The 24,611-nt window shown below is 36.5% G+C and overlaps 1 protein-coding gene and 1 long non-coding RNA gene across 2 annotated transcripts in view; both read left to right on the top strand.

The window, feature by feature from the left end:
• LOC116169720 (uncharacterized protein CG43867-like) overlaps positions 1–24,611 on the top strand; it is a 125,910-nt gene that overhangs the window by 49,956 nt on the left and 51,343 nt on the right. The gene's annotated exons all lie outside the window — the stretch shown is intronic.
• LOC116169728 lies at positions 18,826–19,385 on the top strand. The gene is made up of 3 exons (XR_004145057.1): positions 18,826–18,981; positions 19,038–19,092; positions 19,145–19,385. It is a non-coding gene; the product is annotated as an uncharacterized LOC116169728 (long non-coding RNA).

Genomic DNA, 24,611 nt, shown 5'->3' with positions numbered 1-24,611 from the left:
GTCCCAATTCTTTCTACTCCGAAAAAAAAAACTACCTCAAATAAGCGAGTTAGCGCCGGCTCTCCGCTGCACTAATAACGAACTAGCTTCGAAACTTATACCTACCATTTTGTTAAGAAATTTATAGTTAAGTTACTTGTCACACAAGTGACAAGGCCACGGTAAAGAGTCTTTCTTCTATACTGAAAGATTTATAAAAATAGATATAATCGGTTTTGCATACGCACCCTTCTCAATACTGCCAATGGAAACTTGCCGCGTTTCAATTAGATCAAGAATTTAATCAAAGTTGTCACGTATTAATTCTCATATATACAAAATAGACCCAGAATAATCACAAAGATTTATGACCGGTGTGCTATTTCGTTCCGTTCTTATTGCAAAATCGATTCGTTCCTAATTACTTGTGCTAATTTTTTGCGGAAATGAGCTTAATCAAGCGCTCGAAATTCAATAATAATAAACCGATACAACGAAATATCGAAGGATCCTCAGTATTACAATCACTTTTAACGACAATTTATTTTAATCTTACAAAATACATTTTATAGTTAACAAAAATGCATCAAATTCATGTCTTTGGGCTTTGAGATAATGCTCTTGGTTTTTTTCCCAACGATCTTGGTGCATAAATAACGATTTTGACATGTTTTGATCAAAATCCATGTGGTCCATAAAAATAGATCAGATTCATGTTTAGATCATTGAGATAATGCTCTTGATCTTTTTCCCAACGATCTTGGTGCATAAATAACGATTTTGACATGTTTTGATCAAAATCCACGTGGTCGCCAAAAATGCATCAAATTCATGTCTTGGGCATTGAGATAATGCGCTAGTCTTTTTCCCAACGATCTTGGTGCATAAATAACGATTTTGACATGTTTTGATCAAAATCCACGTGGTCGCCAAAAATGCATCAAATTCATGTCTTGGGCATTGAGATAATGCGCCTAGTCTTTTCCCAACGATCTTGGTGCATAAATAACGATTTTGACATGTTTTGATCAAAATCCACGTGGTCGCCAAAAATGCATCAAATTCATGTCTTGGGCATTGAGATAATGCGCGTAGTCTTTTTCCCAACGCTCTTGGTGCATAAATAACGATTTTGACATGTTTTGATCAAAATCCACGTGGTCGCCAAAAATGCATCAAATTCATGTCTTGGGAATTGAGATAATGCGCATAGTCTTTTTCCCAACGATCTTGGTGCATAAATAACGATTTTGACATATTTTAATCAAAATCCATGTGGCCTCAGAAAAATAATTTAACATTTTTGAATCACACACATGCGGTTATCAAACGTGCACGTTATCAACTCTTTCAGCATCAAGATAATGAGTTTGAAAGCTTTTACAACTCTAAATTCATGTGTAAAGAATAATTTTGGGTACATTTTGCTCTAAAACTTTTGACCGAGACCACAGAGAAGAGTTATATTGAATTGTTACACTTCTAAGAGTCATAGGGAATAATCTAGCGAAAGTCCGAACTCGATACATGACCTAGGGAATGAAATATGTTGATTTTTATTATATTGAGTTCGCAGTTTTTCCTGTTCCCGATTCACTCGAAGCCGTATAACTTTTGTTCCTGTTGAACCAGCTTCCTGAAAATCAATAGCGTCCGTTCTTAATGTCCAACGTACCCGTATACCAAATTTCAACACAATCGGCCACTTTTAAAAAGAGTTAGAGCGCACACGGACGGACGGACGGACGGACGGACGGACGACAATACAAAACTATAAAGGATCTGAGGATCCTTAATAACGAATTTAACATTTAAACGAAACCGGGCTAATGAAACCGCGAGTTGGAACTTCTCACCAGGATTTCATTGGTATTTCCCAACTTTGAGTGACACTTCGTAGTTTAGAGCTTCCAAAGTTTCCAACGCAAACTTGAATAGTTTACGATCTGCACTAGAGCTTTTACAGCACAAGTAAACTAACTGTAATTAAATTGTGGCGACCTCAGATCCTTTATGGATTATTATGCGTATCACATCTTTATGTCATATTATCACTTTCATGTAAACTTTACTTCTTCTACGTAGTATATCCTCTTTATCTTTCCAATTATATGTAGTATCACGTACTCAGTTACATTTTCCCTCGACAATTTGCGTGTCTCAAAGAATAAATATATATGTACGTACTGGCAAACAAACTCATTGCAATGGAATTGGAAAACGTTCCTGAATTCAGAAATGTATTTGCCCAAGTACTTGGAATATTTGATTTGACCTCATAAATGGGAAAACTTAAATTCTACAAATATTTCTTCGTAAACCAAGCAATCACGTACATTGCTGTGTAAAATAAAACTTTTTCATTCTACGGATTCTTTTTATCTAAATCTAGCAATATGTTCGTCACTGCTGCATTTTGATATATCTACGTAATCCGTTCAGATTTCTCGAATTTTTATATTCTCACTTTACATGTATTTAAATTAAATTCCTTCGAATTTCTGTTCTCGCGCTTAAAACGTAATTTTTACGATCTTCGGCCTCGATAAAGATTAATTTACGAATCTCGGCATCCTTGATCCGACTAAAATTTATTCGGGTTATACACAAATTGACAAAGATGTAAGAGAGAAAATCGCTTAGGGCCTGTTTTTTACACATACCACGCACGCAGCCGTTCGATAGACAATTAAATAAAAAAATCTTAGTACTTACAGTTTTTAATAATCCAATAAACTGGTCGTTAACTGCGATATTCTGGCGTAGGTACTTATAATTGACACAAACACTCGCTGACAAACTCAAAATTTCACCTCTTTGGTATTGCACCTTATTCAATGAGTAAATCTTGTGGCTTTTTGGACGGTGGGACACTTTTTACTTTTAACATAAAGAGAACTTTGAAGGTCGACACACACTCGAATTATTAATTTTCCGTATACGGATGAAACCCGTGTTCCAAACTTTTTTTACTCACTTTGTAACTTCGTAACTTTCTTCAATTAAAAAAACTTCACTATCAAAAAAAGATGAACGTCTTAACATCCAACACGGCGCGAGGTCTTCGACTGTACGTCCAACGTTGACTCGTCACTCCGCACTTATATAATTAAATAAACAGATCACAAAACTTAAACATTCAAGAATTCTTATAAAAAACAACATTAAACTTCGAATTTAATAAAAACGACGAACTTGGTGTTTTATTTAAAATCCCCGATCAAATTTACACTTGACAAAAATTGATATTCCACATACAGGCAGAGTTGGAATGAGTCACAGTGTCACTGAGTCATCGGGTCAAAGTGGGTCACTGCATACTGTTTCATACTGCTTAAGATGGACCCAGTGATCCAATTTCACTCAGTGACCCAGTTGGACCCTGTGACCCAATTTCACCCAATGAGCCATTTTGACCCAGTGACACGGTAACCTAATTTGATCCTATAATCCAGTTTGAGTCAGTGACCTCGATTCACGTGTACCGATTATGAAATAAATGAAACTGCTCGGTTGCTTGACATCTCTCAACTATCATATTGTCTATGTATGCATATACATTGGACCCGTATGAATAAAAGTAAGCAAATGCTTATACTTGCAAAATTCAAAGTAAATACTCGTAACTGCCCCTTCATACTGGTCTGTTTAGCATGGTTTAGCAGCGCTGCACTGCGTCCTGTCCTTCTGCTAAGTCGCCCAGTGCGAAGGAGCACGAGTATTTACTTTGAATATTGTAAGTACAAGCATTTGCTTACTTTTATTCATACGGGCCATTGTATTTGCCATCAGGCATGAATTAATTTTTTTTTTTCTATACCCTGTGTAAAATGACACGATTTTAACCTGCATATGCGGGGCTAAAGTGGCTCATTTTTTCCCTAGTGAAAAAATGAAATGACGTCACGCAAATTAGGAAAAAAAGAGAACAACTTTAACTAAGCCAATCACAAATTATCTTTGAAATGTCAAACATCAATTTGAACTTGGAACGTAAATGATTAACATATTTCGGAAAATGTCATTAACTCATATGTAGTCAATCATTCTTTAAAGGAAACTGATTTAATCGTAAAAAATCGTATGTAAGTACTGTAAAGAATTTAAATTTTATTTATCTACTGCTTATTATAGGTTAGGTGATTTTGAGGTTAGAAAACGAGACTTTTTAGTTCTTACTCTGAGGTCTTTGTGGTTACTATTTTTATTTTACAGCTAAAACCTACAAATTTGGATTCAAGGTACGGGTATCAATGAAACTATTTATTTGGTGCAAATTTACTGTAATCATTATTAATTGAAAAATTTTTTATTGAATTTGCAGCAGCAATTTCTATTCCTTTGGAAGGTATCTCGGGTGTAACAGAAGTCATGCCATTAAAAAGAGAACTGTAAGATTACATTCAGCAATGGCGAAGAACTTCAACCTCGCCTCAACAAGAATAATAATAAATAAAAAATGTATCTCATCCGATGCATCGCTTAAAATAGTCAGGTGAATCATTAGAACTGATGTCAGTTTGAATTTCGCGCGTACAATTCTAGTGTTTTTTACGGGATAGAATTGGCGATGATATATTTTTAGTTATTTTACTAATTCTTATAGTCTAAGTTCTTATTAGTCACCAGTGCCGTCGTTATTTCGTTAATTTGTTGTAGTTTTTAATTTACTTTTTCAATCTGTATTATCAAACAGTTCTGTCCAAAACTACGTTGTAAATTCAAGAATTTGTTGAGGTAAGTAATTAAATAACGGTTAAATTAGACTAATGTGCATTTGTAGGTTAAAAATCCCCTTCTTGAGGATCCTTCAGTCCTGTCCAGAGCAGTTTATGGAAGGAAGAGTGTCCCGATCTTATTATTTCTTATAAAGCATTTGCCAATCATAAGAAACGAATCGTTGATCGATTTGAAAACAAGAATTGCATTTGCAAAGAAGAAAAAACAGGTCATCCATTACTAAGAAACGATGAAGTGGTCGAAGACAAAGAATGGAAGCGAGTTCCAGAAAATCAATCCGTCAGTTAAGTGCCCAAGCTGGTAAGTGGTACACGTAGAATGAATATTATACCTACTAACTTTATTTTCGAATTACAGGAGTGTCTTATGCAACATGCCAACGAATTTTGCATAAAGATCTACGTATACATACACCCGTACTGGGTTTCTGTTCTACAGCAACTGCACGCTCTTGATTATGAGAATCGACGTAATTATTGTGATTGATTTAATAACAATTGAAATACAACGACTTTTGTAAATTAAAAATAAATTATTACTCCTTGGAGAGTGATGCTACATACACCACTGGAATTAGGCAAATGATAATCTATTATTACCAACCTTTAATTGTTTTGCGGGACATTCAAACTGTCATCAGTTCTAATGAATCACCCGGTATATTGAAAGACAAGTGTTACAATGCGACCTATTGTAATACGACTATCTTGTGTCACGAGTGGCGACGCGAAGCGTAGCCACGAGTGTCCGCAAGATAGGAGTATTAGAATAAAGCATTGTAAGCGATTTTCATACTATTTTTTCTATTTCGGTGCTTTAATTTAATTAAAAAAATCATTATCAGTACCTAACTATAGGGGACATTAGAACTAACATGTTTTTGTTGGGAACACTTTTTATGCCGTTAAGTTTTAGATTGGCAGCGTAGTAAGACTGACATTTTGAAGTTCAAACATGAAAGCATTGTGCCTACTTGTACTAACTAGTAACTGCCAACTTAAGAGATGCAGATGAGTTACCAAAAAAAAACGACTAGAATCACTGTCTTTGTACAACTGTTTTCGGCGGTGTACAAAATCATCATTGTGACACCGAAATAGAAAAAAGTGTTTACGTTGGTTTTACTAAATACTTGTGATTTTTTAGGCTTAAACAATTAATTTTATGTACTATCTGTATTAATATGAATATTTCTGGTAGTTTTAACCATGGAATGTGACCACACAGTGGACGGTTTCATTTTTTTTACATCTCCAGGAAATATGCAAGCATTTACCCTTTACGAAAATGAATTACATTTTTTTTGGGCTTGGCCAGTCTATAAACTTTTGATAGACTTCTTCATATAATTTTTTTAACTTCGCCAACCTCGGAGCTTTATTGTAAAAAAGTTACATCGTAAACTATTAATTAAATTTCTTAAGCAATACATTGAGAGATCATTTCACCGATTCGTCAAGTAGGATGAAAACATTGGAAGCCCCGAAAGCCTCAAGGGTATGAACGCCAGATACAGGGAGATCAATAATCATATGCTGCGCCGCTCTTATAAAATATCACATTAGTAATCATTTGCCGCAACCAGATATATGTGCACCAATACAAAACATAACCTATAATTTTTATGACCTTCATCTTTTTCCAAACGGCGTTTTTAAAGACTACCAGTTTCTTTTGAATATTTACAAGGTGGGTAAATTACTAATAAATTATAAACAAACGTTTTTTTTAGTTGTAGCGTGTAAAAGGTAATAGGTTTACTCTGACATGCCTTTTACTTTAGAAGAGAATAAGATGCATTTGCAGTCCTGTTTCCGTAATCTAGACGAAAATTGAGTTTGAGAGTACTCGATACGTTTGTGTATACAGGAGTTTCGAAAAACCTCTTCATCAAAGTCCGAAAAAGCCGCTACGACAAACGGGTATCTCATACGGAACGTGTCACACCACTGTCTGGAGAAAATTGTACTTCTATCGTTTAAAGTAACCGTGCTACAAGAACTCATCGTTCAGATTTACAAAGCCGTCTAAATTATATGCATGCAATTGGTTTAATGCAAATTTACGAGATTGCAACGTATTCGGAATCGCTTACACACTATTGCCAAATTACGAACAGGAAAGCTGCCGTTTGAAACATGACGCAACAGTAGTTACATTCCGTCTTGGAAAACATGAAGAAAAGAGTGAATCCCTGTCTTAATAATGGTGGCGAGCACTTCGAACAGTTGTTATAGTGTGCATGTAATTTACGCAATTACTTCAATATTAACGAGTTGTAAAAGAAATAAAATCATTTCAATTTTTGTAGTAATTTGCTATTTGTGTAGTTTCACATAATTTGGACATTCACAAGGTGCTCAAATCGTTCATTTAGATTAAATATGGTTAAACTTTAAAAGCGTTGAGTCACTCAACGGTTAAAAGTTTACTTTGGTTTGAAATTTAAGGTTATGTTTTAGTATTGGTGCACCACGCTTGTTGCGGCAAATGATTACTAACGTCATAATTTCTTGAAGCGGTGCAGCAACTCAATATTGATCGCACTGTATATTCACACTGGACATGAGAAGCATGTAGGGCGAAATTGTTATAAAAATGAGAATGTAATTACTATGTAAAACGAAGCTTGACAGCAGCGTAAGAACACCATAAAACAGTGGTACAAATCGGAAGAAATAACGTTACAAACTTTTCTGAAAGCTCTGGTGTAGATTACCTTTTACACTTTGACGAACGTTTTTATAAACAACAATTTGTACTACATGTGTGTTAGTTTTTATTAGTAAGGTCCATGTTTCAATTATGTAGGTACAATATATTTTGCATTAAAAAGGTGCCCATTCACACATTTCTAGTTTACATTTACATTACTTTGTATGAATAATAATACTCCCAGTAACTTAATCTCCATTTTGTATAATTCCTTTACAACAATATTACCATTTTATTGATATCTTGATTATAAAGAGATAAACAGGGCAGCCCACAGTTCCATGCAAAGCAAATTATGTAACCTGGAAATTGAATGCTCTAATTATTATGATTGTTTAGCAGCAACTTACAGTTGTTATAATACAGCAATTAGACTTCTGTTTTTATAATTCTGCTCCTCAATTTGTTGAAAAATTCATATTGTACCTAGTTACTTATAACCTAACTTTTTAGCGCATTTTTGCAAATTTATTTGTAAAAAGTAGCCTTTAATCTCACTTTGGCTGGCTGGCTGGCTAGCTAGCTGGCTGGCTGGCGGCAAATGTGGGCGCGTAGAAGAACTCTTGTAGAAAGGCAACGGGTGTACGTGTATCTACAAGGCCGTGAAATTTGTCAACCTTAGGGACATGGCTACATGATGTGGGGTTGGCGACATCTGGGCGTCATCCTCGAGCGTAGTATACTAACGTGAAGGTTTTTCAGTTTTTTCCTATCTTCTATTACAGTTTTGGTCCGATTCTTTTCAAATTGGTGTCGTCGGAAAGATGTTGTAAACGCGCACAACTCCTGCGTGGCGGAATTTTGTTTTTTGTCCTAGGGGCGAAATTAACGACCTTTTGCGAGGCGCGCGCGCGCGTCTTCGAGAAGTAGTCAACTTCGGGCGCCTTTTACCTTCTGTTGCGAACTCACGCGGTTTAACGTTTCGTAAATCTCGAATCGCTGTCTCTCTTTCTCGTGTCGCCAATAGAAGCGAACGAAGTGAACGAGACGTCGGAAGTGGCTACCGTCAAAGGGAATGTGGTAGCCCCCGACACGATTTTAACTTTAAAAGCGAATTGCGGGTGCACGCGGAAAGTGGGAAACGGTTAGTGAATGTTATAGTAGCCTTCGACAAGATCTGTTATTGATGGTTGAGTCGAAAGTGGCTAATAGAATACTGATCTGCCACACAAAAATGCGCTCAAGTCCCTTCGATCTCACACGAGGACTTTAATAATTTTTTATTTTAATGTGCACCTGCACGATTTACGAATACCACAGCTAGAAGCAACGCACTGGACGAACCTGCAACCTGCTCGGAAACTCGATTAACCTCGGGAGCGATGGGTAAGCTAGCATTCCTTATAAACGCACGTGCTTTGTGTTTTGCGTATCTAAACGGCGGTTTCGACAATAGATTACTGTTTTTATAGTAATGATTATTTTGAGGGGTATAGAAAAAAATAGTTTATTATACACGGGGAAAAAGCAAATTTTAGCGCTCACACATCCTTATGCTCGCGCTAAAAACATTCACTTCCCCCCCTTGTATAATAAATAGCTATTACTTTAATCAACCGTATTAGTTTTCAATTTTTTGCATAATAAAGACGGAAAATTGGAAAAATAAAACCCGCATCTTTTTCAATAATTTGCGATGCCATGGAACTTTATAAAGCAAAAACTACGCCAATATCCGTCATTCCATGGAATGTCTACTGTAAAACAAATCAAATTCTATCAAAAAGTATTATATTTGAACAGCGAATTCAACATAAAGAAAGACCAAATTACTAAAAACGGTTTCCTATTATAACAATTTACAATAAATGTTCGAATAAGTCACCATTAACTGCAAGACAGTAACCAAGACGAACATAAAATCCATTTCGAAGTGCTGCTAATTGATAATAGTCCAGGAAATAGAGACTGAAAATGGACCATTTCCTGCAAAACGAGAAGTAGTTCCAATTTTTTTTGCATGTCATGAAAGAATATCTGGTGGTTAAGAATCCAAGTTTTCGACCTCCCACCCCTTGTGCTTCCCCCGTGCCACCCTTAAAACCAAAGAAATTTGGTTGGTTTTTTAGTTTTTCAATCATATCTTTTTATAGGTTCATTTTACAAAAAAATATTGTTATCAGAAATTGTAGACTATAAAATTCTACACAACTTTGATGTACACTACTTTTTTGTGAAATGTTTATTAAAAACGATATAGAGCATCAGAGTTGCTTATATTTTTAAGAATTTTAAAATTTGTATGTAGATGTTTTAACCAAATTGTATATTTTATCTCCATAATTAAGAGTTTTATGAGAAAATATCTTGAACTTATCGTGGTATAAATTCCCCTACGCTGCATCCTTACCAAAGGGGATGCATAATAGTTGAACTTTCAACCCTTGCTAGTGGTGAATTGCTGATATTTGAATCACTGTGAAATTGTAGGGCTTTCTAATATACGTTTGAAACAAAAAAATATCTCACTTCAGTTCAGCTTCATCCTTCGTCCGCCCCCCCCCCTCCCCCTCAACCGAAGTAGGACAAGATATTTAAAGTTGTAATAAGCGTTGCACTCTCTGACTAAGTTCACAAGAGCATTTAAATATCTATTCCTACCGAGCGGAGTGGGGGGGGGGGGGGAAACTAAACTGAAGGGAGACAATTTTTTAATTTCAAAAGTATATTGGAAAGCGCTACAATCTCACACTGATTCAAATATCCTCACTAGCAAGGGTTGAAAGTTTGATTATTATGCATCCTGTTGTAAGGGTGCAGCGTAAGGGTATTTATACCACGATAAGTTGAAGATATTTTCTCATAAAACTCTTAATTATAGAGATAAAGTATGAAATTTGGTTAAAACATTTACATACAATTGTCAGAATTCTTAAAAATATAACCAACTCTCAAGCATAATATCTTTTTTAATAAACATTTCACAAAAAAGTAGTGTATATCAAAGTTGTGTAGAATTTTATGGTCTACAATTTCTGATAACAGTATTTTTTTCTAAAGTGAACCATTAAAAAGATAAGATTGAAAAACTAAGAAACCAACCAAATTTCAGGGGTTTTGGGGGTGGTACGGGGGAAGCACAAGGAGTGGGAGGTCGAAAACTTAGATTCTTAACCTCCAGATGACTGTCTGTGACATGCAAGAGAAATTGGAACTACTTCTCATTTTGCAAGTTAAAACCCTCTATTCCCTGGACTATAACTGGATATCTTTGTTTTAGAAAATTCCATGGCATCACAGATTATTGAAAAAGATGGGGTTTTTATTTTTCCAATTTTCCGTCTTTATTATGCAAAAATTAAAAACTAATACGGTTGATTGGCGTAAAAAATTGTTTTCTATTTTTGCTCTAAAATAATTTGGGGAGCCAATAATGGCATGTTATGAATTTTACAATGAAATCCCCATGATGCGTTACGCAAGTCACCACCCTGTATAGGTACATTTGATAGTTAGATTCCTACCTTTTTTTTTGGTAAGATCTCACTTCAGGTAATTATCCTTTTGATGACTCTTACAATAACAATAGCTAGTTTTTGTCTACAATGCTAAGAATGTATCGATTTTTCGAATTTTAAGCAAAAGCTCCAAGTGGTGATGTTACTTTATTGAATAGGCGGATTCGACATTTTTTTATTGTAACTGAAATCGAGAGATTTGGTTATTAAAAAACGATCAGAAAAAAATTGGGTGCAAAAGCAAAATATTGATATTTACGTCCGCTGTAAGCACTTTAAAATCAAGGGTCGGCGCGAAGGCAGAAAACGTACCTGCGCGCGAGACTAAACCGCGTGACGTCACTAACCAGATACATTTGCCGCCGCCCTGGCAGAGTATACGTATTCACGTAAACTGGCAAACTGCTGCAAGGTAAATTTTGCGAATCAGCTTTTTGATAACATTGCAGCATTGTGCACACAATAAATAAATTTGTCCCAATTTACGTGAATTCCTATACTTATTCTGCAAACGAGGCGGCAGATGTGTCTGGCTACTGACGTCACGCAGTCTAGTCTCGCGTACAGGTGCGTTCTCTTTCTTCGCACCGACCCTTGATTTTGAAATGCTTTCAGCGGACGTAATTCTCAATATTTTACGCTCAATTCTTATTTATCGTTTTTTAATAACAAAATCTCTCAATGTTAATTAATAACACAAAGACCAAAAATGTCGTACATTTGGAAATATTACATGTGTTTGCATTTTATCTTTTTTTATGAATTTTTATGATTAAACTTGGACGCTATCCATCTTTAATAGTAATTAAGGAAAAAGCTTTTCTATAAAAAGCCGTTTCGACATCGTCTCCGCCTTCATTCGTAAAAACTCATTTTCTGGACCATCTGAATCTCCAAACACACTTACGTCTTATTGGGTATCAAAATTTTAATTCCAATGAAGCCTTTTAATTCCAGTAATTGAAAGATTCATCGTCTCAATTTTCTTAATAACTGTACTTCTTTACTTACGATTAAAATACGGATACCGTAATGTAAAGCTTTTGTTGTTGACCTTTTATTACCGTTCGTAGCATACCCCTTATTAAATATACATTGCATGCGATCTGAAGCCTATAAAAGATAATTTTTTAAACCGGAGACGTACAACAAAAAGAGCAAAAAGACATCTTATCTGTGCCACTATTTTCAAGTGCGGGAGATCTTTGCCTTCTCCATATCCATTATTTAAAAATATTCATCCATTCATGCACGACAGCGTATCGATTACATAATTTTTAATCAATGTATAATGCCGCGTTGGTTCGCTGCAAGCACGAACTTAATTTATAAATTAAGACGGACTGCTGATCAAACAGTTGCATAGAGGTAGAAATGGCCCTAGCATGGGCGCTGCCATGATGTGCACGTTTTAGTTATTTTCTAGGGGAATTTTCCTAGTTTTGAGACTATTGCAGCCTTGGAAAATGACATGTGTCACAGTAATTTATTTAGAAAACTAAAGTCCCTAGATTACTCGATTCATTAAGCCAGTGTATTAGACAAAAACAAACTGCTAATTGAGTCAAAATGGCCGTTTGACACCGAGTGTCAGATTTGACATTTGTTGTGTTGTATTATAATAGTTATCTGTACATTCAGGAGAGTACTGATGTAACCATTAATTCATTAGAGAAGCGCATCTAGTCACTTTTGCAAGAAAACAGAAACCGAAAAAGAAATTACTCAGAATGAAGACAATTTTTCGAAAACTTTTAATGAAGAGCAATTAAAATATAATAGAATTGGGTACACACAAGGGCTTTCTGTGGAGTGGTGAAACGATTGAAAAAGCGATGCAACTATATTTGTCTTGGGACGTTAAAGGCTATTAAACGATATTACGATACGCTCACAAAACTTGCCCTATCCAGGAGCGACTACAAGATACATACTTTCCAATTGTTGTTCAATTTCAAATTTCGCGGTTCCCAAACTGAGCCAAAATGGCTGCTATTCGCGTTACTTTAGTAATCTAGGGACTTTATAGAAAACGTGAGGTTAATGCTTGTTTATTATTTGATTTGAATTTCGCGCAAGTGAGTGGACATCATGGCTGCCCCCATGTAGGTGTCATTTGTCAATTCAGCATTAGCAGTCCATCTTAATTTATAAGTTCGTGGCTGCAAGCTATTTAAATGATTACGAAAATTACCGATGACTGAACGTATCCGCTCAGTACCTACAAGGCGAGGACAATGAACAAGTGCAATAATTTCATGTTTAATTAGTCTTATTTTGTAGATACTACAGAGACAATAGCGAATAAATAGTGTTTGATAGTTATACAAGGAGACTCGCATAGCACGTTCGTTAGAATAGAAACTTGAAATTTGGTTTACAGTCATAATCGACCATTGCCAATTGAAATAATATAATTTTAAGATGGCGCCGCTTCCGTAAAACCTGGAAGTGGCGCCATCTTGTTGTTAACATACCATTTTCTATTTTTTTTCTAAATGTGCTATTTTATTCTGAATTCAACGCAGTTAAGATTTAAGTACCTATCTGTCATATAGTTTTTGACATGTCAATTTTTCTCTAAAAAATTTGGAGATACATGCGAGGGCCCATTCCAAAATTCACATCTCTTAAACCGTTCGAGATAAGCTTGGAAAAAGTGTGTGCTCTTTTAATCGAATCCTTAAAGTGTAGGGAATTTTTTTAGTGACCGCCGAGAGTCTTGAAAAATTTTCCAGGACTGCTGCGATTTTTCAGTCAGCAATCAAAAAATATCAAAAACTTTTTTCAAAGTGCAACTACTATTCCTGATAGAATTTTCAGGGCCACTTTTTTACATTCTGTATGCCTATATGCGGTAGTTTGTGAGTTATTGGCATAAATAACAAACAAATCAAAATTCAATTTGACCACTAAGATAACACTGCTTGGCGTTTGATTCGAAGAACATTCCAAATAAAACTATTTCTTCCAAACAGTCCACGAAAGACTCTCGCCGCGGCGGTCACTCAAAAATTTCTTTATGCTTCCAGGATTCGATTATAAAAAAACAGCACTCACTTACCTTGAACATTTAATATGAATTTTTGAATGGACGCTTGCATCTTCAAATTTTTAGAGAAAAATTGGCAAGACAGATAGGTACTTACATCTTTATTGCGTCCAATTCAGAATAAACTAGCGCATTTAGAAAAAAAACAGAATAGTACGTTTCTGTTAAAAAAACAGATGTTGCATCCACTTCCGGTATTTACGGAAGCGACGCCATCTTAAAATTATTTTATTTCAATGGCGTAAAAATTGAAATGTGAATATTTTGAAAACGGAGTGTCGGAGGAGCATAGTTACAATGGAAAATTGCAATATTGCGAAGAATTTGTTTACGCACATCAGGGTGGCCCACTGAAAACAGTCAATGCGAATTCTGGCCACTTAACGATAGTTTTGCCATATAACGGAACTTCATAATTCCATTTCCCCAAGATTTTATTATATACCTAGGCGAAGTGCTGCCTGGAATGGGGATCATATTCAGTTATATAAATTAGTTCTATTTAGTTACAAATGCACACGTTAAGTTGCCGCAGAAATTTTTTTTTACGATTTGACTATAGCGGAAGTTCATATTTTTTCTAGTATCGCATCGTTTTGAAACGTCAATTTCTCGCGAGTTTTAGGCAAATCTTATAATTCAACACCATCGGAAGCAAAAGAAGATTTTCCTATCAAAAGTTTACCTAAAAGAATATTTTCCATCGGCAAGAGATTAAACGGATTATGTAAATTATCTGTGCCAATAAAAGAAGAAAGGTACGTTAAACTAAATTTGTGAGTTTAGTTGTTGAAATAAATAAAGGCAATTGTATTCAGTCGAGGACGAATTGATTAAACGTGCAGTTTCAAAGTTGTTTGGTTGCTGCAAGGAGCTATTGTTTATGTGAAGTGCGAAATTACAGGCGGTGGTCCAGCGCGTATGTTAAAATAACATTAAAGGTAATCCGATGTTGTAATGAAGGTATATTTGGTCTTAGAATTTCATGCTCTTTCCAAATTCAGCATAAAAAATAGAGTTCCCATTAAAAAAAAATGGTCGCTTACGTTATATCTCAAAAACAAACGATGACCCTTAAGTGACGGGGGCATCCCGGCTTCATTTTTTATTTCTGATCTACAAAGTACATTAAAAATAAAAAGATTCGTGTGTCCTCAATTTTTATTTGCGAGGAAAATAAACCAAAATAAATTATTGAAAAGCTGTGTTTTTAGTCCTAATTTGAAACGCTTCAGTCTAAATACGTCACAAACCTACAACCAATCACGTAGAAGTGAGCCGGCAACCTTGTGCGAGAGTCTGACGTTTATCGGATTTGACGTTTTAAGAGGCATGTTTAACTGAATCTAACGCGAAAGTGAACGACAAGTGACAAGTGCCTGTGACAGGTGACGCAAGTTACAAATGACATTTTCCTGCAATATTGCCAAGTCGTATCTCAACTGAATGGTTCTAGTAACTGATTGGTCGGGCTTATTACCTCACAGAGTCCGCCACAATCATCTCGTTTTGAATAAACCCCTAATACCGCACATGTTCATTATTTTTTTGCTAATCAGCCTCTATTTTTAAATATACTTTTACTGTCCAAAAAAATGTTTTTTTGGTTTCAGTACACGCTTAGTAAATTAGAACTACGGAATTCAACTATACTGTAAACCCCCATTACAGTAAACTATGTATCATTTAGGCAAAAATTTATGTGACTTTCAGAAAAGTTTACTAAAAGATTTATTGTGGTAGTAAAATGCACTAAAATCGTGACCACAAGGATTTTGATCTAGTAGGTAGTTAAAAAAATTTGCTGTGGTCAGCACAGATACCTCACGCACATACGGAATAGAACATATTATGTAGCAAATTTGATTCAATTCGATGCGACAGTTTACCTATAATAATATTTATGGAAAAACGTCAAAAATTGACAGTTTTAATCGGTTCTGCCGTTTATCATAAAATTAGAATACAAACCTACAGACCGATCGACCGACATTATCGAGATTTTGTTTGGTTCGGATTCCTGGTGCTTCAAAACGTATATTTCCCTAAAAAAAATGGGGGTCATTCTTTACCCCAATGCAATACCTAACCCTTTACTTACGCACGGGTGGTAAAAATTCTTAGTGTAGCGAATATTTTAGAAATCCCGATAGATATCGAGGCACCATGAAAGATGAATCGCCAGCAAAAGAAAACTAAGGCAGATGTGACGCATTTTTTTCCATGAAATATGACGTGCTTGTTCTAGAATATTCGAGTGTTCGGAAGCGTTCGTGAACTTTCGAGAAATGCCGGCGTTTGCTATATAAGCAAATCGAATTGTGTTTCGCACATAAAACCTACTATCTACATACACATGTGTAATACTGAGGACAATACGTTAAAAACCTACTAGTACTAGAATTTTTTAGAAATACGACACAAAAATAGCTTAGGCTTAGCCCAACGTACCTGGAAATTATTCTCTGTACACTTAATATTTATTATAAAACAAGGTAGAAAAATTTGCCCTACTTTATCCTATTTAACTGTGGTAAATTTAAAGTGCACACCAGCATGTTATATTTTATGTGATAAAATTTATCATTTTTAAATGAAAATTAACATTTCCGGAGCTTTTAAGTTTTATCTTTGTCCGCAATTAAAAGATTAGGTCTCGCTTTTTGTACTTTTACCGAAATTAAACGGGAACGTAGAAAATTTAAATAATCTCTCGGTATAAAGTGATAAAAGCGGAGATCCTTTTACACATCATACTTAAAAACCTGCCTATAAGGGAATGGAAGGCTAAAGCGAATAGTTATAAATCAGGACTACTCGCTTTCAGGCGAAATCTGATGTAAAATAAAACTTTTCTATTTGAATTAAGAAATTTAGTAAATGCGATTTTTGCCAGATTGTTTGCCAGTTTATTTATTTATTTATTATCTCTCTTGTTCTGGGCCATCAACAGGCTTTCGCCTAATTACTGCAGGAAACCCTGATTCGGAGTAGCCGACAGAATGCTCGAAACTGGTCTATGGTAATTCCCATTTCTGCCACAGATGAAAAATTCACCTCAACCCAGGTTCGAACGCCCCACCTCCGGATTTATAGTCCAACGCTCTACCACTGAACCATAAAGCCGCTTTGTTACAAAATATTTGGCTCCTCCCTTATTTGTTCAACACAAAAAATTAGCAAATAGATACTTTTTAGCGCATTTCCAAAATATTAAAAAAAATGCGCTATTGTGGCCACTTTGTCCGTCCGTCCACCGGTATTTGTGGAAGTGGCGCCATCTTGAAAATATTTTAGTTCAATTCATCATGTGCCAAAACTTATCACTTTATCAGTTTAGTTTCATTTTCAAAGGTGTATCTTTCTAACTGACGCTCGTCAAGAACGACCCTGTATAGTATAGGTATGTCCATTGAAAATGGGTCCAATCCGAGGTCAAATCCAATGATGCCGTATTCGAAGTGCTATGCTGCTTTTTTAGATGTGGTATAGGGGTTTATTTTAGCCGTAACGGTTGGTAGCATTTTCCCTACGTTGTTTCTTTTAAATTTGGTAATTGTTTAGATAACGGGTCCACGCCGGACAGACATGAAATTTTTACGCATGATAGAATGACCTTCGAGAACGATAAAACAGAAATTGGCGCAATTAACAACTTTTATTTAAAAAAATAAAATAAAATTTTGGTTACTTCCATTGTCTCTCCATAGGTGGAAGCGCAAATCCTATCTTCAGTGGCATTTTCCGCGCGCTGCGCATGCTTTTTGCTGCAGCTTTCACGCCAGTTTCTGCTTTCAGCGCCATTTGCTTCTTGACTCTCATCGGGTTCGGGACCACATCTTTAGCCTTTTGTTTGTATTTTCCTGCTTTTTTGACAGCAATCATGTCTTGTGGCGGCTGCGCTAATCTTCTTTTGCTTTTATAGGTCTCACCTACAACGCAGAACGGCAGAAAGGATTATTTCTTTTTTACAGGACCATCGCGTGCTCCTCCAAGGACCTGTTGACTGCCCCACCTGCAAGAAACCCCGTACCTTTGTACGCGATGGAAACCGTCTCCGTTTTAGATGTCGCCGGACGTGCAAAGTGCCAAAGAAGAAGACTAGTAAACGATGTTCTTATGCCATTTCAGCTAGGACCGACACTTCTTCGAACGAGCTGCGATGGATATTGCTACAGTTTGCCGCTTCGTTGCTTACTGGCTGATCTCCCCGCAGCCCAGACAGGCCATTCTCACGGAGCACTTTGTCATCTCTCGGGCTGCCGTCCTCGATTGGAGCAATTTTTGCAGAGAGGTATGTATAGATTATTAACTCGTCGTTCTGTGCTTTTAGGTGGACAAGGAGTCACGGTTGAGATCGACGAAGCGAAGGTAGGCAAGCGGAAGTACAATCGTGGACGAGGAATCGAAGGTCAGTGGGTTTTTGGTGGCATCGAACGTGGCTCCATAAGTTGCTTCCTGGTTTCAGCCCCTGATCGTACGTCTGCTACTATTCTACAAATCATCAAGGACAACATCCGACCTGGTAACTTTAATTTTGGCATATTTTATTGTAAGAAATGTAGCGATATTAAGTTGATCATAGATACAGATACCTACTTCTCTTTCATCTGTGCCATGGTCGGGAAGAGGATTGCGTTATGACCAAATGATTTGGCGCTTCATTTATTCATGATTTGGTATTGCAGGCACCACCATCATCTCCGATTGCTGGAAGGCATACGACTGCTTGGGTGAAGAAGGATTTCGACACCTCACCGTCAACCATAGCTACGTGTTTGTCGATCCGGAAAAAGGTTCCCACACCCAGAACACCGAGAGGTTATGGGGGGAAGTACGCGGAGGAGTACCACGATATGGACGGAAGGCTGGGCACATGGTAGGGTATCTTGCCGAATTCATGTTCAAGCGGTTAGTGCCTAGCGCTGATCGTTTGTATGCATTCATGCAGGCTGCCGCAACATTGTACCCACCTTATGTCGAAGAAGAAGACTCCGAAGAAGCTCCCCAGCGGTGCACCTTAAGTGTTTTTTACAGGTAAGGTGATGTGTTAGCCTAATCTGCCAGTTTTTATAAATGCACTTTTATTACAGGTCACATTCTGTTTCCGGATCCGATATTATCCCTCATTATGTTACTGGAATTTAGGTAATGTAACACGTACAACAATTTTAGTATGTTACCAGTGTTCTTGTTTTAGGTTCATCTTCCCTTTCTTTCATTTCACCCATGTTTATTTTATCCACCTTCCATTTTATTCCTGTTTACCGATTTTCAGTTCTTTTCCCATCTTTTCGTGGACAAGGTGGGTTACACCTCTTCGTGGTCTTGTCTGGGCGGTATGCAAATGCTGACGAAGGAACCCAACTACTAAAGGATCGATTTGCCTATATTTCAATACCTTGTAATTATTCTTTTAATAAAATACTGGTACAACTTTGCATTAATTAGGTCATTGCACTGAGCATTGCTCTAGGTTATTGTTATAAGCAGAAATGAATTTAGACCCTTCTAAACGTTACCTGAATTTCTTCCTACACGAACATTTAATGAAGCAAAGTTATTGATTTTATGATGTATACGCAGCGCCATCTCTTGTACAATTAAGGAACTACTACACATGTTTTGTTGGAAATTGTGAAAAAACTTAACATTTGCGCAAAAAAAAACTATCACCTTTCAAAAAATAGGCCATTTCCAAGCATTTCTGCAATTTTTTTAAATTCGCGTGGACCCGTTATCAGGCTCGCTTTTGGTGTACTCTGTTCGTTTGATTTGATTTTGATTATTTTCTAAGTCTTGTCTTTCGCTGTGCATTGGTTTGAAGAAAAATTACTGAAGAATTTAAAAATCCCGTCAGTAATTGTGTTAGATAACGCACCTTACATAACACATTGCTATTTGCTCACGAAGATAACGGACACTTCGTGGAAAACAGACGGCATTAAAGTGTGGTTAGGTGATCATAATGTGCAATTCTCCGAAAATGATTTTAAAGCCGAACTGTTGCTAAAGGTTGCACAGGCCATGGATGGAGCATTGAAAATTGCATAAAGATGTGGCAAGAAGCACTACAATCGATAACATCCGAAACGTGGCGCAAACTGTAATACCTACACGATTGGTACGAAAGAGAAAACCAATTAGATCTTGAAAACGTTGCTACTATAATTATAAACTTTGAACACGAAAACAGTTCGGATGATTCCGATTAATTTGAATATCATCACATAACCTGTAAAATTACATTTGCATAGTTTATACATTATTAAAGTGTATTGTATGTACCTATATTATGGTTCCAATTTTTATTTCATTTAAGGTATGGATTATTCACACAAACAATACACTGTCTTGTTGACAAGGGACATAACCTAAATCCGGTACAGGAAGACTCGGCTCTGCGCGACTACTCGCCTTCGGGACGAGTCGGCTCTGAGGCAACTCGGCTCCGGGATTACTCGGCTCTGGGACTACTCGGCTCTGGGATAACTCGGCCCTGGGATTACTCGGCTCTAGGATAACTCGAATCTGGGATAACTCGGCTCTGGGATTACTCGGCTCTGGGATAACTCGACTCTAGCTTTACCCGGCCCCGCGAGAATCATTGGGCTCTGAAAAAAACCCTCCGTTCGTATGGTTTCTTTATGCACATACAAATTTCAACTTTACGAATTGTTTTATCACCAAGGACTAATAGTCCTAAAGCCGAGTTATGGCAGAGCCGAGTCGTCCCAGAGCCAAGTAGTCCTGGAGCCGAGTAATCCCGGAGCCGAGTAATCCCAGAGCCGAGTAGTCCCGGAGCCGAGTAGTCCTGAAGCCGAGTTATGGCAGAGCCGAGTCGTCTGAAAGCCGAGTATTCCGGTGCCGTGTAGTCCGGTGCCGAGTTGCACAGAGCCGAGTCGTCCGTGTCCGACCTAAATCACTCAAAGCTAGATTTGGCATTATTGCATAGTAATTACCTACGTCAGAAAAAACGATGATGTGCAACGGAAGTTATACGGAATACAGTGTTGTATTCCAAAGGTCTCGTGGATCCTTGGCGAAAGAATACATAGCCGATGTTATGATCTCCCTAACACACGGTATATAAAAACGATCACAACACTTATGAAATTAAATCGTGTAGATACGTGTTCATAAAGTATCATCGGAAAAGCACGTTTTCTAGTACATATTTTCCAAAATTGAACAAAAGTAATGCAATTACGTACTCGTATCTGGAAATAGTTGACGATTACATCAGGCTTCCATTAGTCCAAACCGTTTGAGTACCTATTTTTTTTTGCGAACTGTATTATATATTCCTATAGTAATCACTAATTCTCATTAATTTGCAGGTGCAATGCGATAGACGTTAAATTCATATTACAATAGGCACTGCATAAATACAAATATCGCAGATTTAGGCTCTTTGTGTGTACAACAAAGAGTTCAATAAAATGAATTCCCAAACGCTATCAAAGAGATAGAGGTGATCTAAAGCGATTTGCAATTCCCGCAACACGGAACTCAAAACCAATCATTTTAGGAATCAACTTCGAGAACTCTATTATGGTAAGAGCTCGTATGTGTAAATCCTCTAAAATTTCAAGTAAGGTGCGTGGATTTGAACGGCTGCTATACTGCCGCAATTTGGTGGTTTGTTGGAGAAAAAAATTGTACCTACTTACCAAATACCACTGCTCCTTGAAAAGAGGATCAGGAAATGCTCTAGATGAGACCGCTCTATACCTAGGATGGCCATGCTTTGTGCCCGGCGCCACCGCGCTTAGAAATTGTGCGAAGGGCGATATCGATGCAATTTCGTAATCGCGCTTTCTCCGCCGTTTTTCGTGTTGCTGTTGAACCCAATGCACCTGCAACAAAACAATGAATTATTAAGGCGCCGTAACTTGTTGCTATCGCAGACATTAACAGAAAATTAGAAACCTGCAGCGAAATAGCTTTTCCCCAAAAGCGGAATAAATTATGCACGATTAACAGTATGCAATTACATTAGGAATTTGTATTTAACACACAGTAGAGAGAAAAGCTGGCAAAGTATCTATTATTGTTAAGTTATGTGCATTAACTAAATAACGGCGTGTATCAAACATTTTTCTTAAGGGGGATTATAGAGAATGCTTTTCTAGACCAAGAAAGATATAAAGGAAGGCAATCTCGCGTAAAACGAGAATCAGACTGGTAACACATTTTTCACACACCCTAAAATATAAGCGACGTTAGAAATGAATTATGGCGACATTTTAATGCACATATTTAATCAAAAACCTATTACTTCCCTACGAGAGACAGGTTTTAATTTTGAAAATAGGAAGAGACTATTACAGGCTGATGTATGTATTTGTATTATTTGTAAAAGAATTACATTTTTCTAGAACGGTATTTTTATCTTTACGCTCGCAATAAATTTTCAAGGAAAAATTGAAAAGTAGGTATTTCCGAGGGTATTTCACAAAATATTTTAGATAAACACACATAAGGCGATTACTGATGGGCACTTATAAGACCGATTTTTATAAAAGTGAAATATAATTTCCTACTTCGATCTGTAATTGGTTATGTTATTATTATTAGTCAATACAGGGCATGTGTACAAATGATGGTACATTTTTGTTAAGTTGGCTCACTTGTTGCATTACTAAATGCCAAATATCAATGAGAATTGTTTTATGTGCAAACCACTGTGTAGAAAGCGATCGGAGTATGTGAACACCCTGTATATCACCTATTCAAAACAAAGTGCTTCATTGCTGTGAGGCTGTGACCCATAGTTAGCTCTGTTGGCCAAGAATTACTTCCGATTGATTTAATTCCCTTGTATTATGTAGATACTAAGTAGTTAACCCATACTAATAATACCGACCGCTAACGTGAAGGATTAATTACTCAATGCCGCTAGCTAATCCCTTGAAAGGAAAATATATTTTATATACACCGAGCTTTCTTAAAAGAGAGCTTTAGGGCTACATATTGAAACTAGACCCGAAGGTGAGTGCCTAATTAAAAGAGAAATCTAATTACGGCGCATTTCGTTTGTGTATGCCAAGGGGTCTATTCTGTATATTGTCGTTAACAAAGGATTACGGAATGGTAACGATTTGATCTTAATCGGCATCTATGTGCAGTATCACTGTTTATGTTATATGTTATACCGAATAGAGAAACAATAACCGCTGTGTAACGACATAGTTACGCGTTAGAGAGTAGGTCCCTAAATTTCCATTTTTTCAAAAGTTTTTGTAAGTATACATCAGCCATTGCCTGTCCATGCAATACCATAGTTTAAATTAAAAGAATTTAAAAACAACTTAAAATAAAACTTTTCGTCAACAGAACACAAAATATGAACGAAAAAGCCATAAATAACATGTTCGTTGAAAAAGTGAGGTTAAGAAATATGAATATCAAAAGATCCCAACACTTTTACAACGAAAGTTTTATTTTTGACTTTTAGTTCAGATTCTGTGTTCTGTTAACGAAATGTGTTTTTTAACTTTTCCCTTTTTAGTATTTTATATTATGTCACTAGAAAGAAATTTTTCTCATTCATGAGCATAGACATTCGTACCACCAAAGATCATACTGTACCACTCGACATTGGTTTGCGCGCGCGCGCAGTGGGTGACAAGTTCGTGACTGACACGCACAAACAAACAGAGAGTAACAATAGGAAAGTGTTTTAAAAATATAGAATTTGCCACTATGGCAATACTGAGCAGAACTAGAATTGAGATTTGCATCAATCGCATCAGACTGAATGAATAAAGATACATAGTTCAATGAAAGCAAGACTGATAATGAATTTGGATACGCTTCGGCTATCAAACTCCAGAGTCATTATAATAGGCATTTTTACGTCCTTGATTTTGTTAGAGATGAAACAGATATCCGGTATTCGCTCTATCCTGCCTTATTGTGATATTCGGCCGAATGCCGGATATTAAGACAATATCTGGCCGGATACAGAGAAAGTGCAAGAAACTAATATTCGCGAGTGAGTAATTAATATATTAAATCAGTCACAATACAATTTAGACAATACAATTGTGGTACCTAAATTGTAGTGAATAAAACCTACATTTCAGTTGTTTTCGTATTACGAGGCCAGTTTCTGAAAACAGTCTTCTCACTATAAACGCCCAAGCTTTCGAATATTGTAACGGTGGCTCTCAATTTGGATTTAATTTTTTGAATCTTTTAGAAAGTATTAATTTCGGAGATTAATAATAATTATTATTTAGGGGTGCGCATTGTCGCAAGATTTTTAGCAGAGAATGATCAGAACAGTCAAAGTATGGGCTTGGTAATTTCAAAATTTGAGTAACTTTAGATTTGAGAGGAAGGTTTCTTCAATCATATTTTTGTTCGGCGTATGAAACTGTCGAGCATTGGTCTCATAATAGCTTTAGGAAAGCTGGCGACAAGATGTCGGAGTAACAAGAGCTGGTTATCGTAATTAGTTATCTGCTCCACACCACAGAATAAGAATTAGGTCATCTATGTATTGTGGGAAATGCAGCATGGCATAGGACAATAGGAATAGGGTGAACAACAAAACAAACACTTTATATAGAGCTGACAGCTTTTAAAACTCACACTTGGGTAATCCAATAACTTATTGGATATGGTTAACCAACAATTATTTGGCTTATCGGGTGATA

The sequence above is a fragment of the Photinus pyralis genome, unplaced genomic scaffold (genome assembly GCF_008802855.1).
Source record: "Photinus pyralis isolate 1611_PpyrPB1 unplaced genomic scaffold, Ppyr1.3 Ppyr1.4_LG4, whole genome shotgun sequence".
In the NCBI taxonomy this organism is placed as follows: Eukaryota; Metazoa; Arthropoda; class Insecta; order Coleoptera; family Lampyridae; genus Photinus; species Photinus pyralis.
Note: the sequence above shows the minus strand (reverse complement) of the source record. Positions and strands in the feature narration are given on the sequence as shown.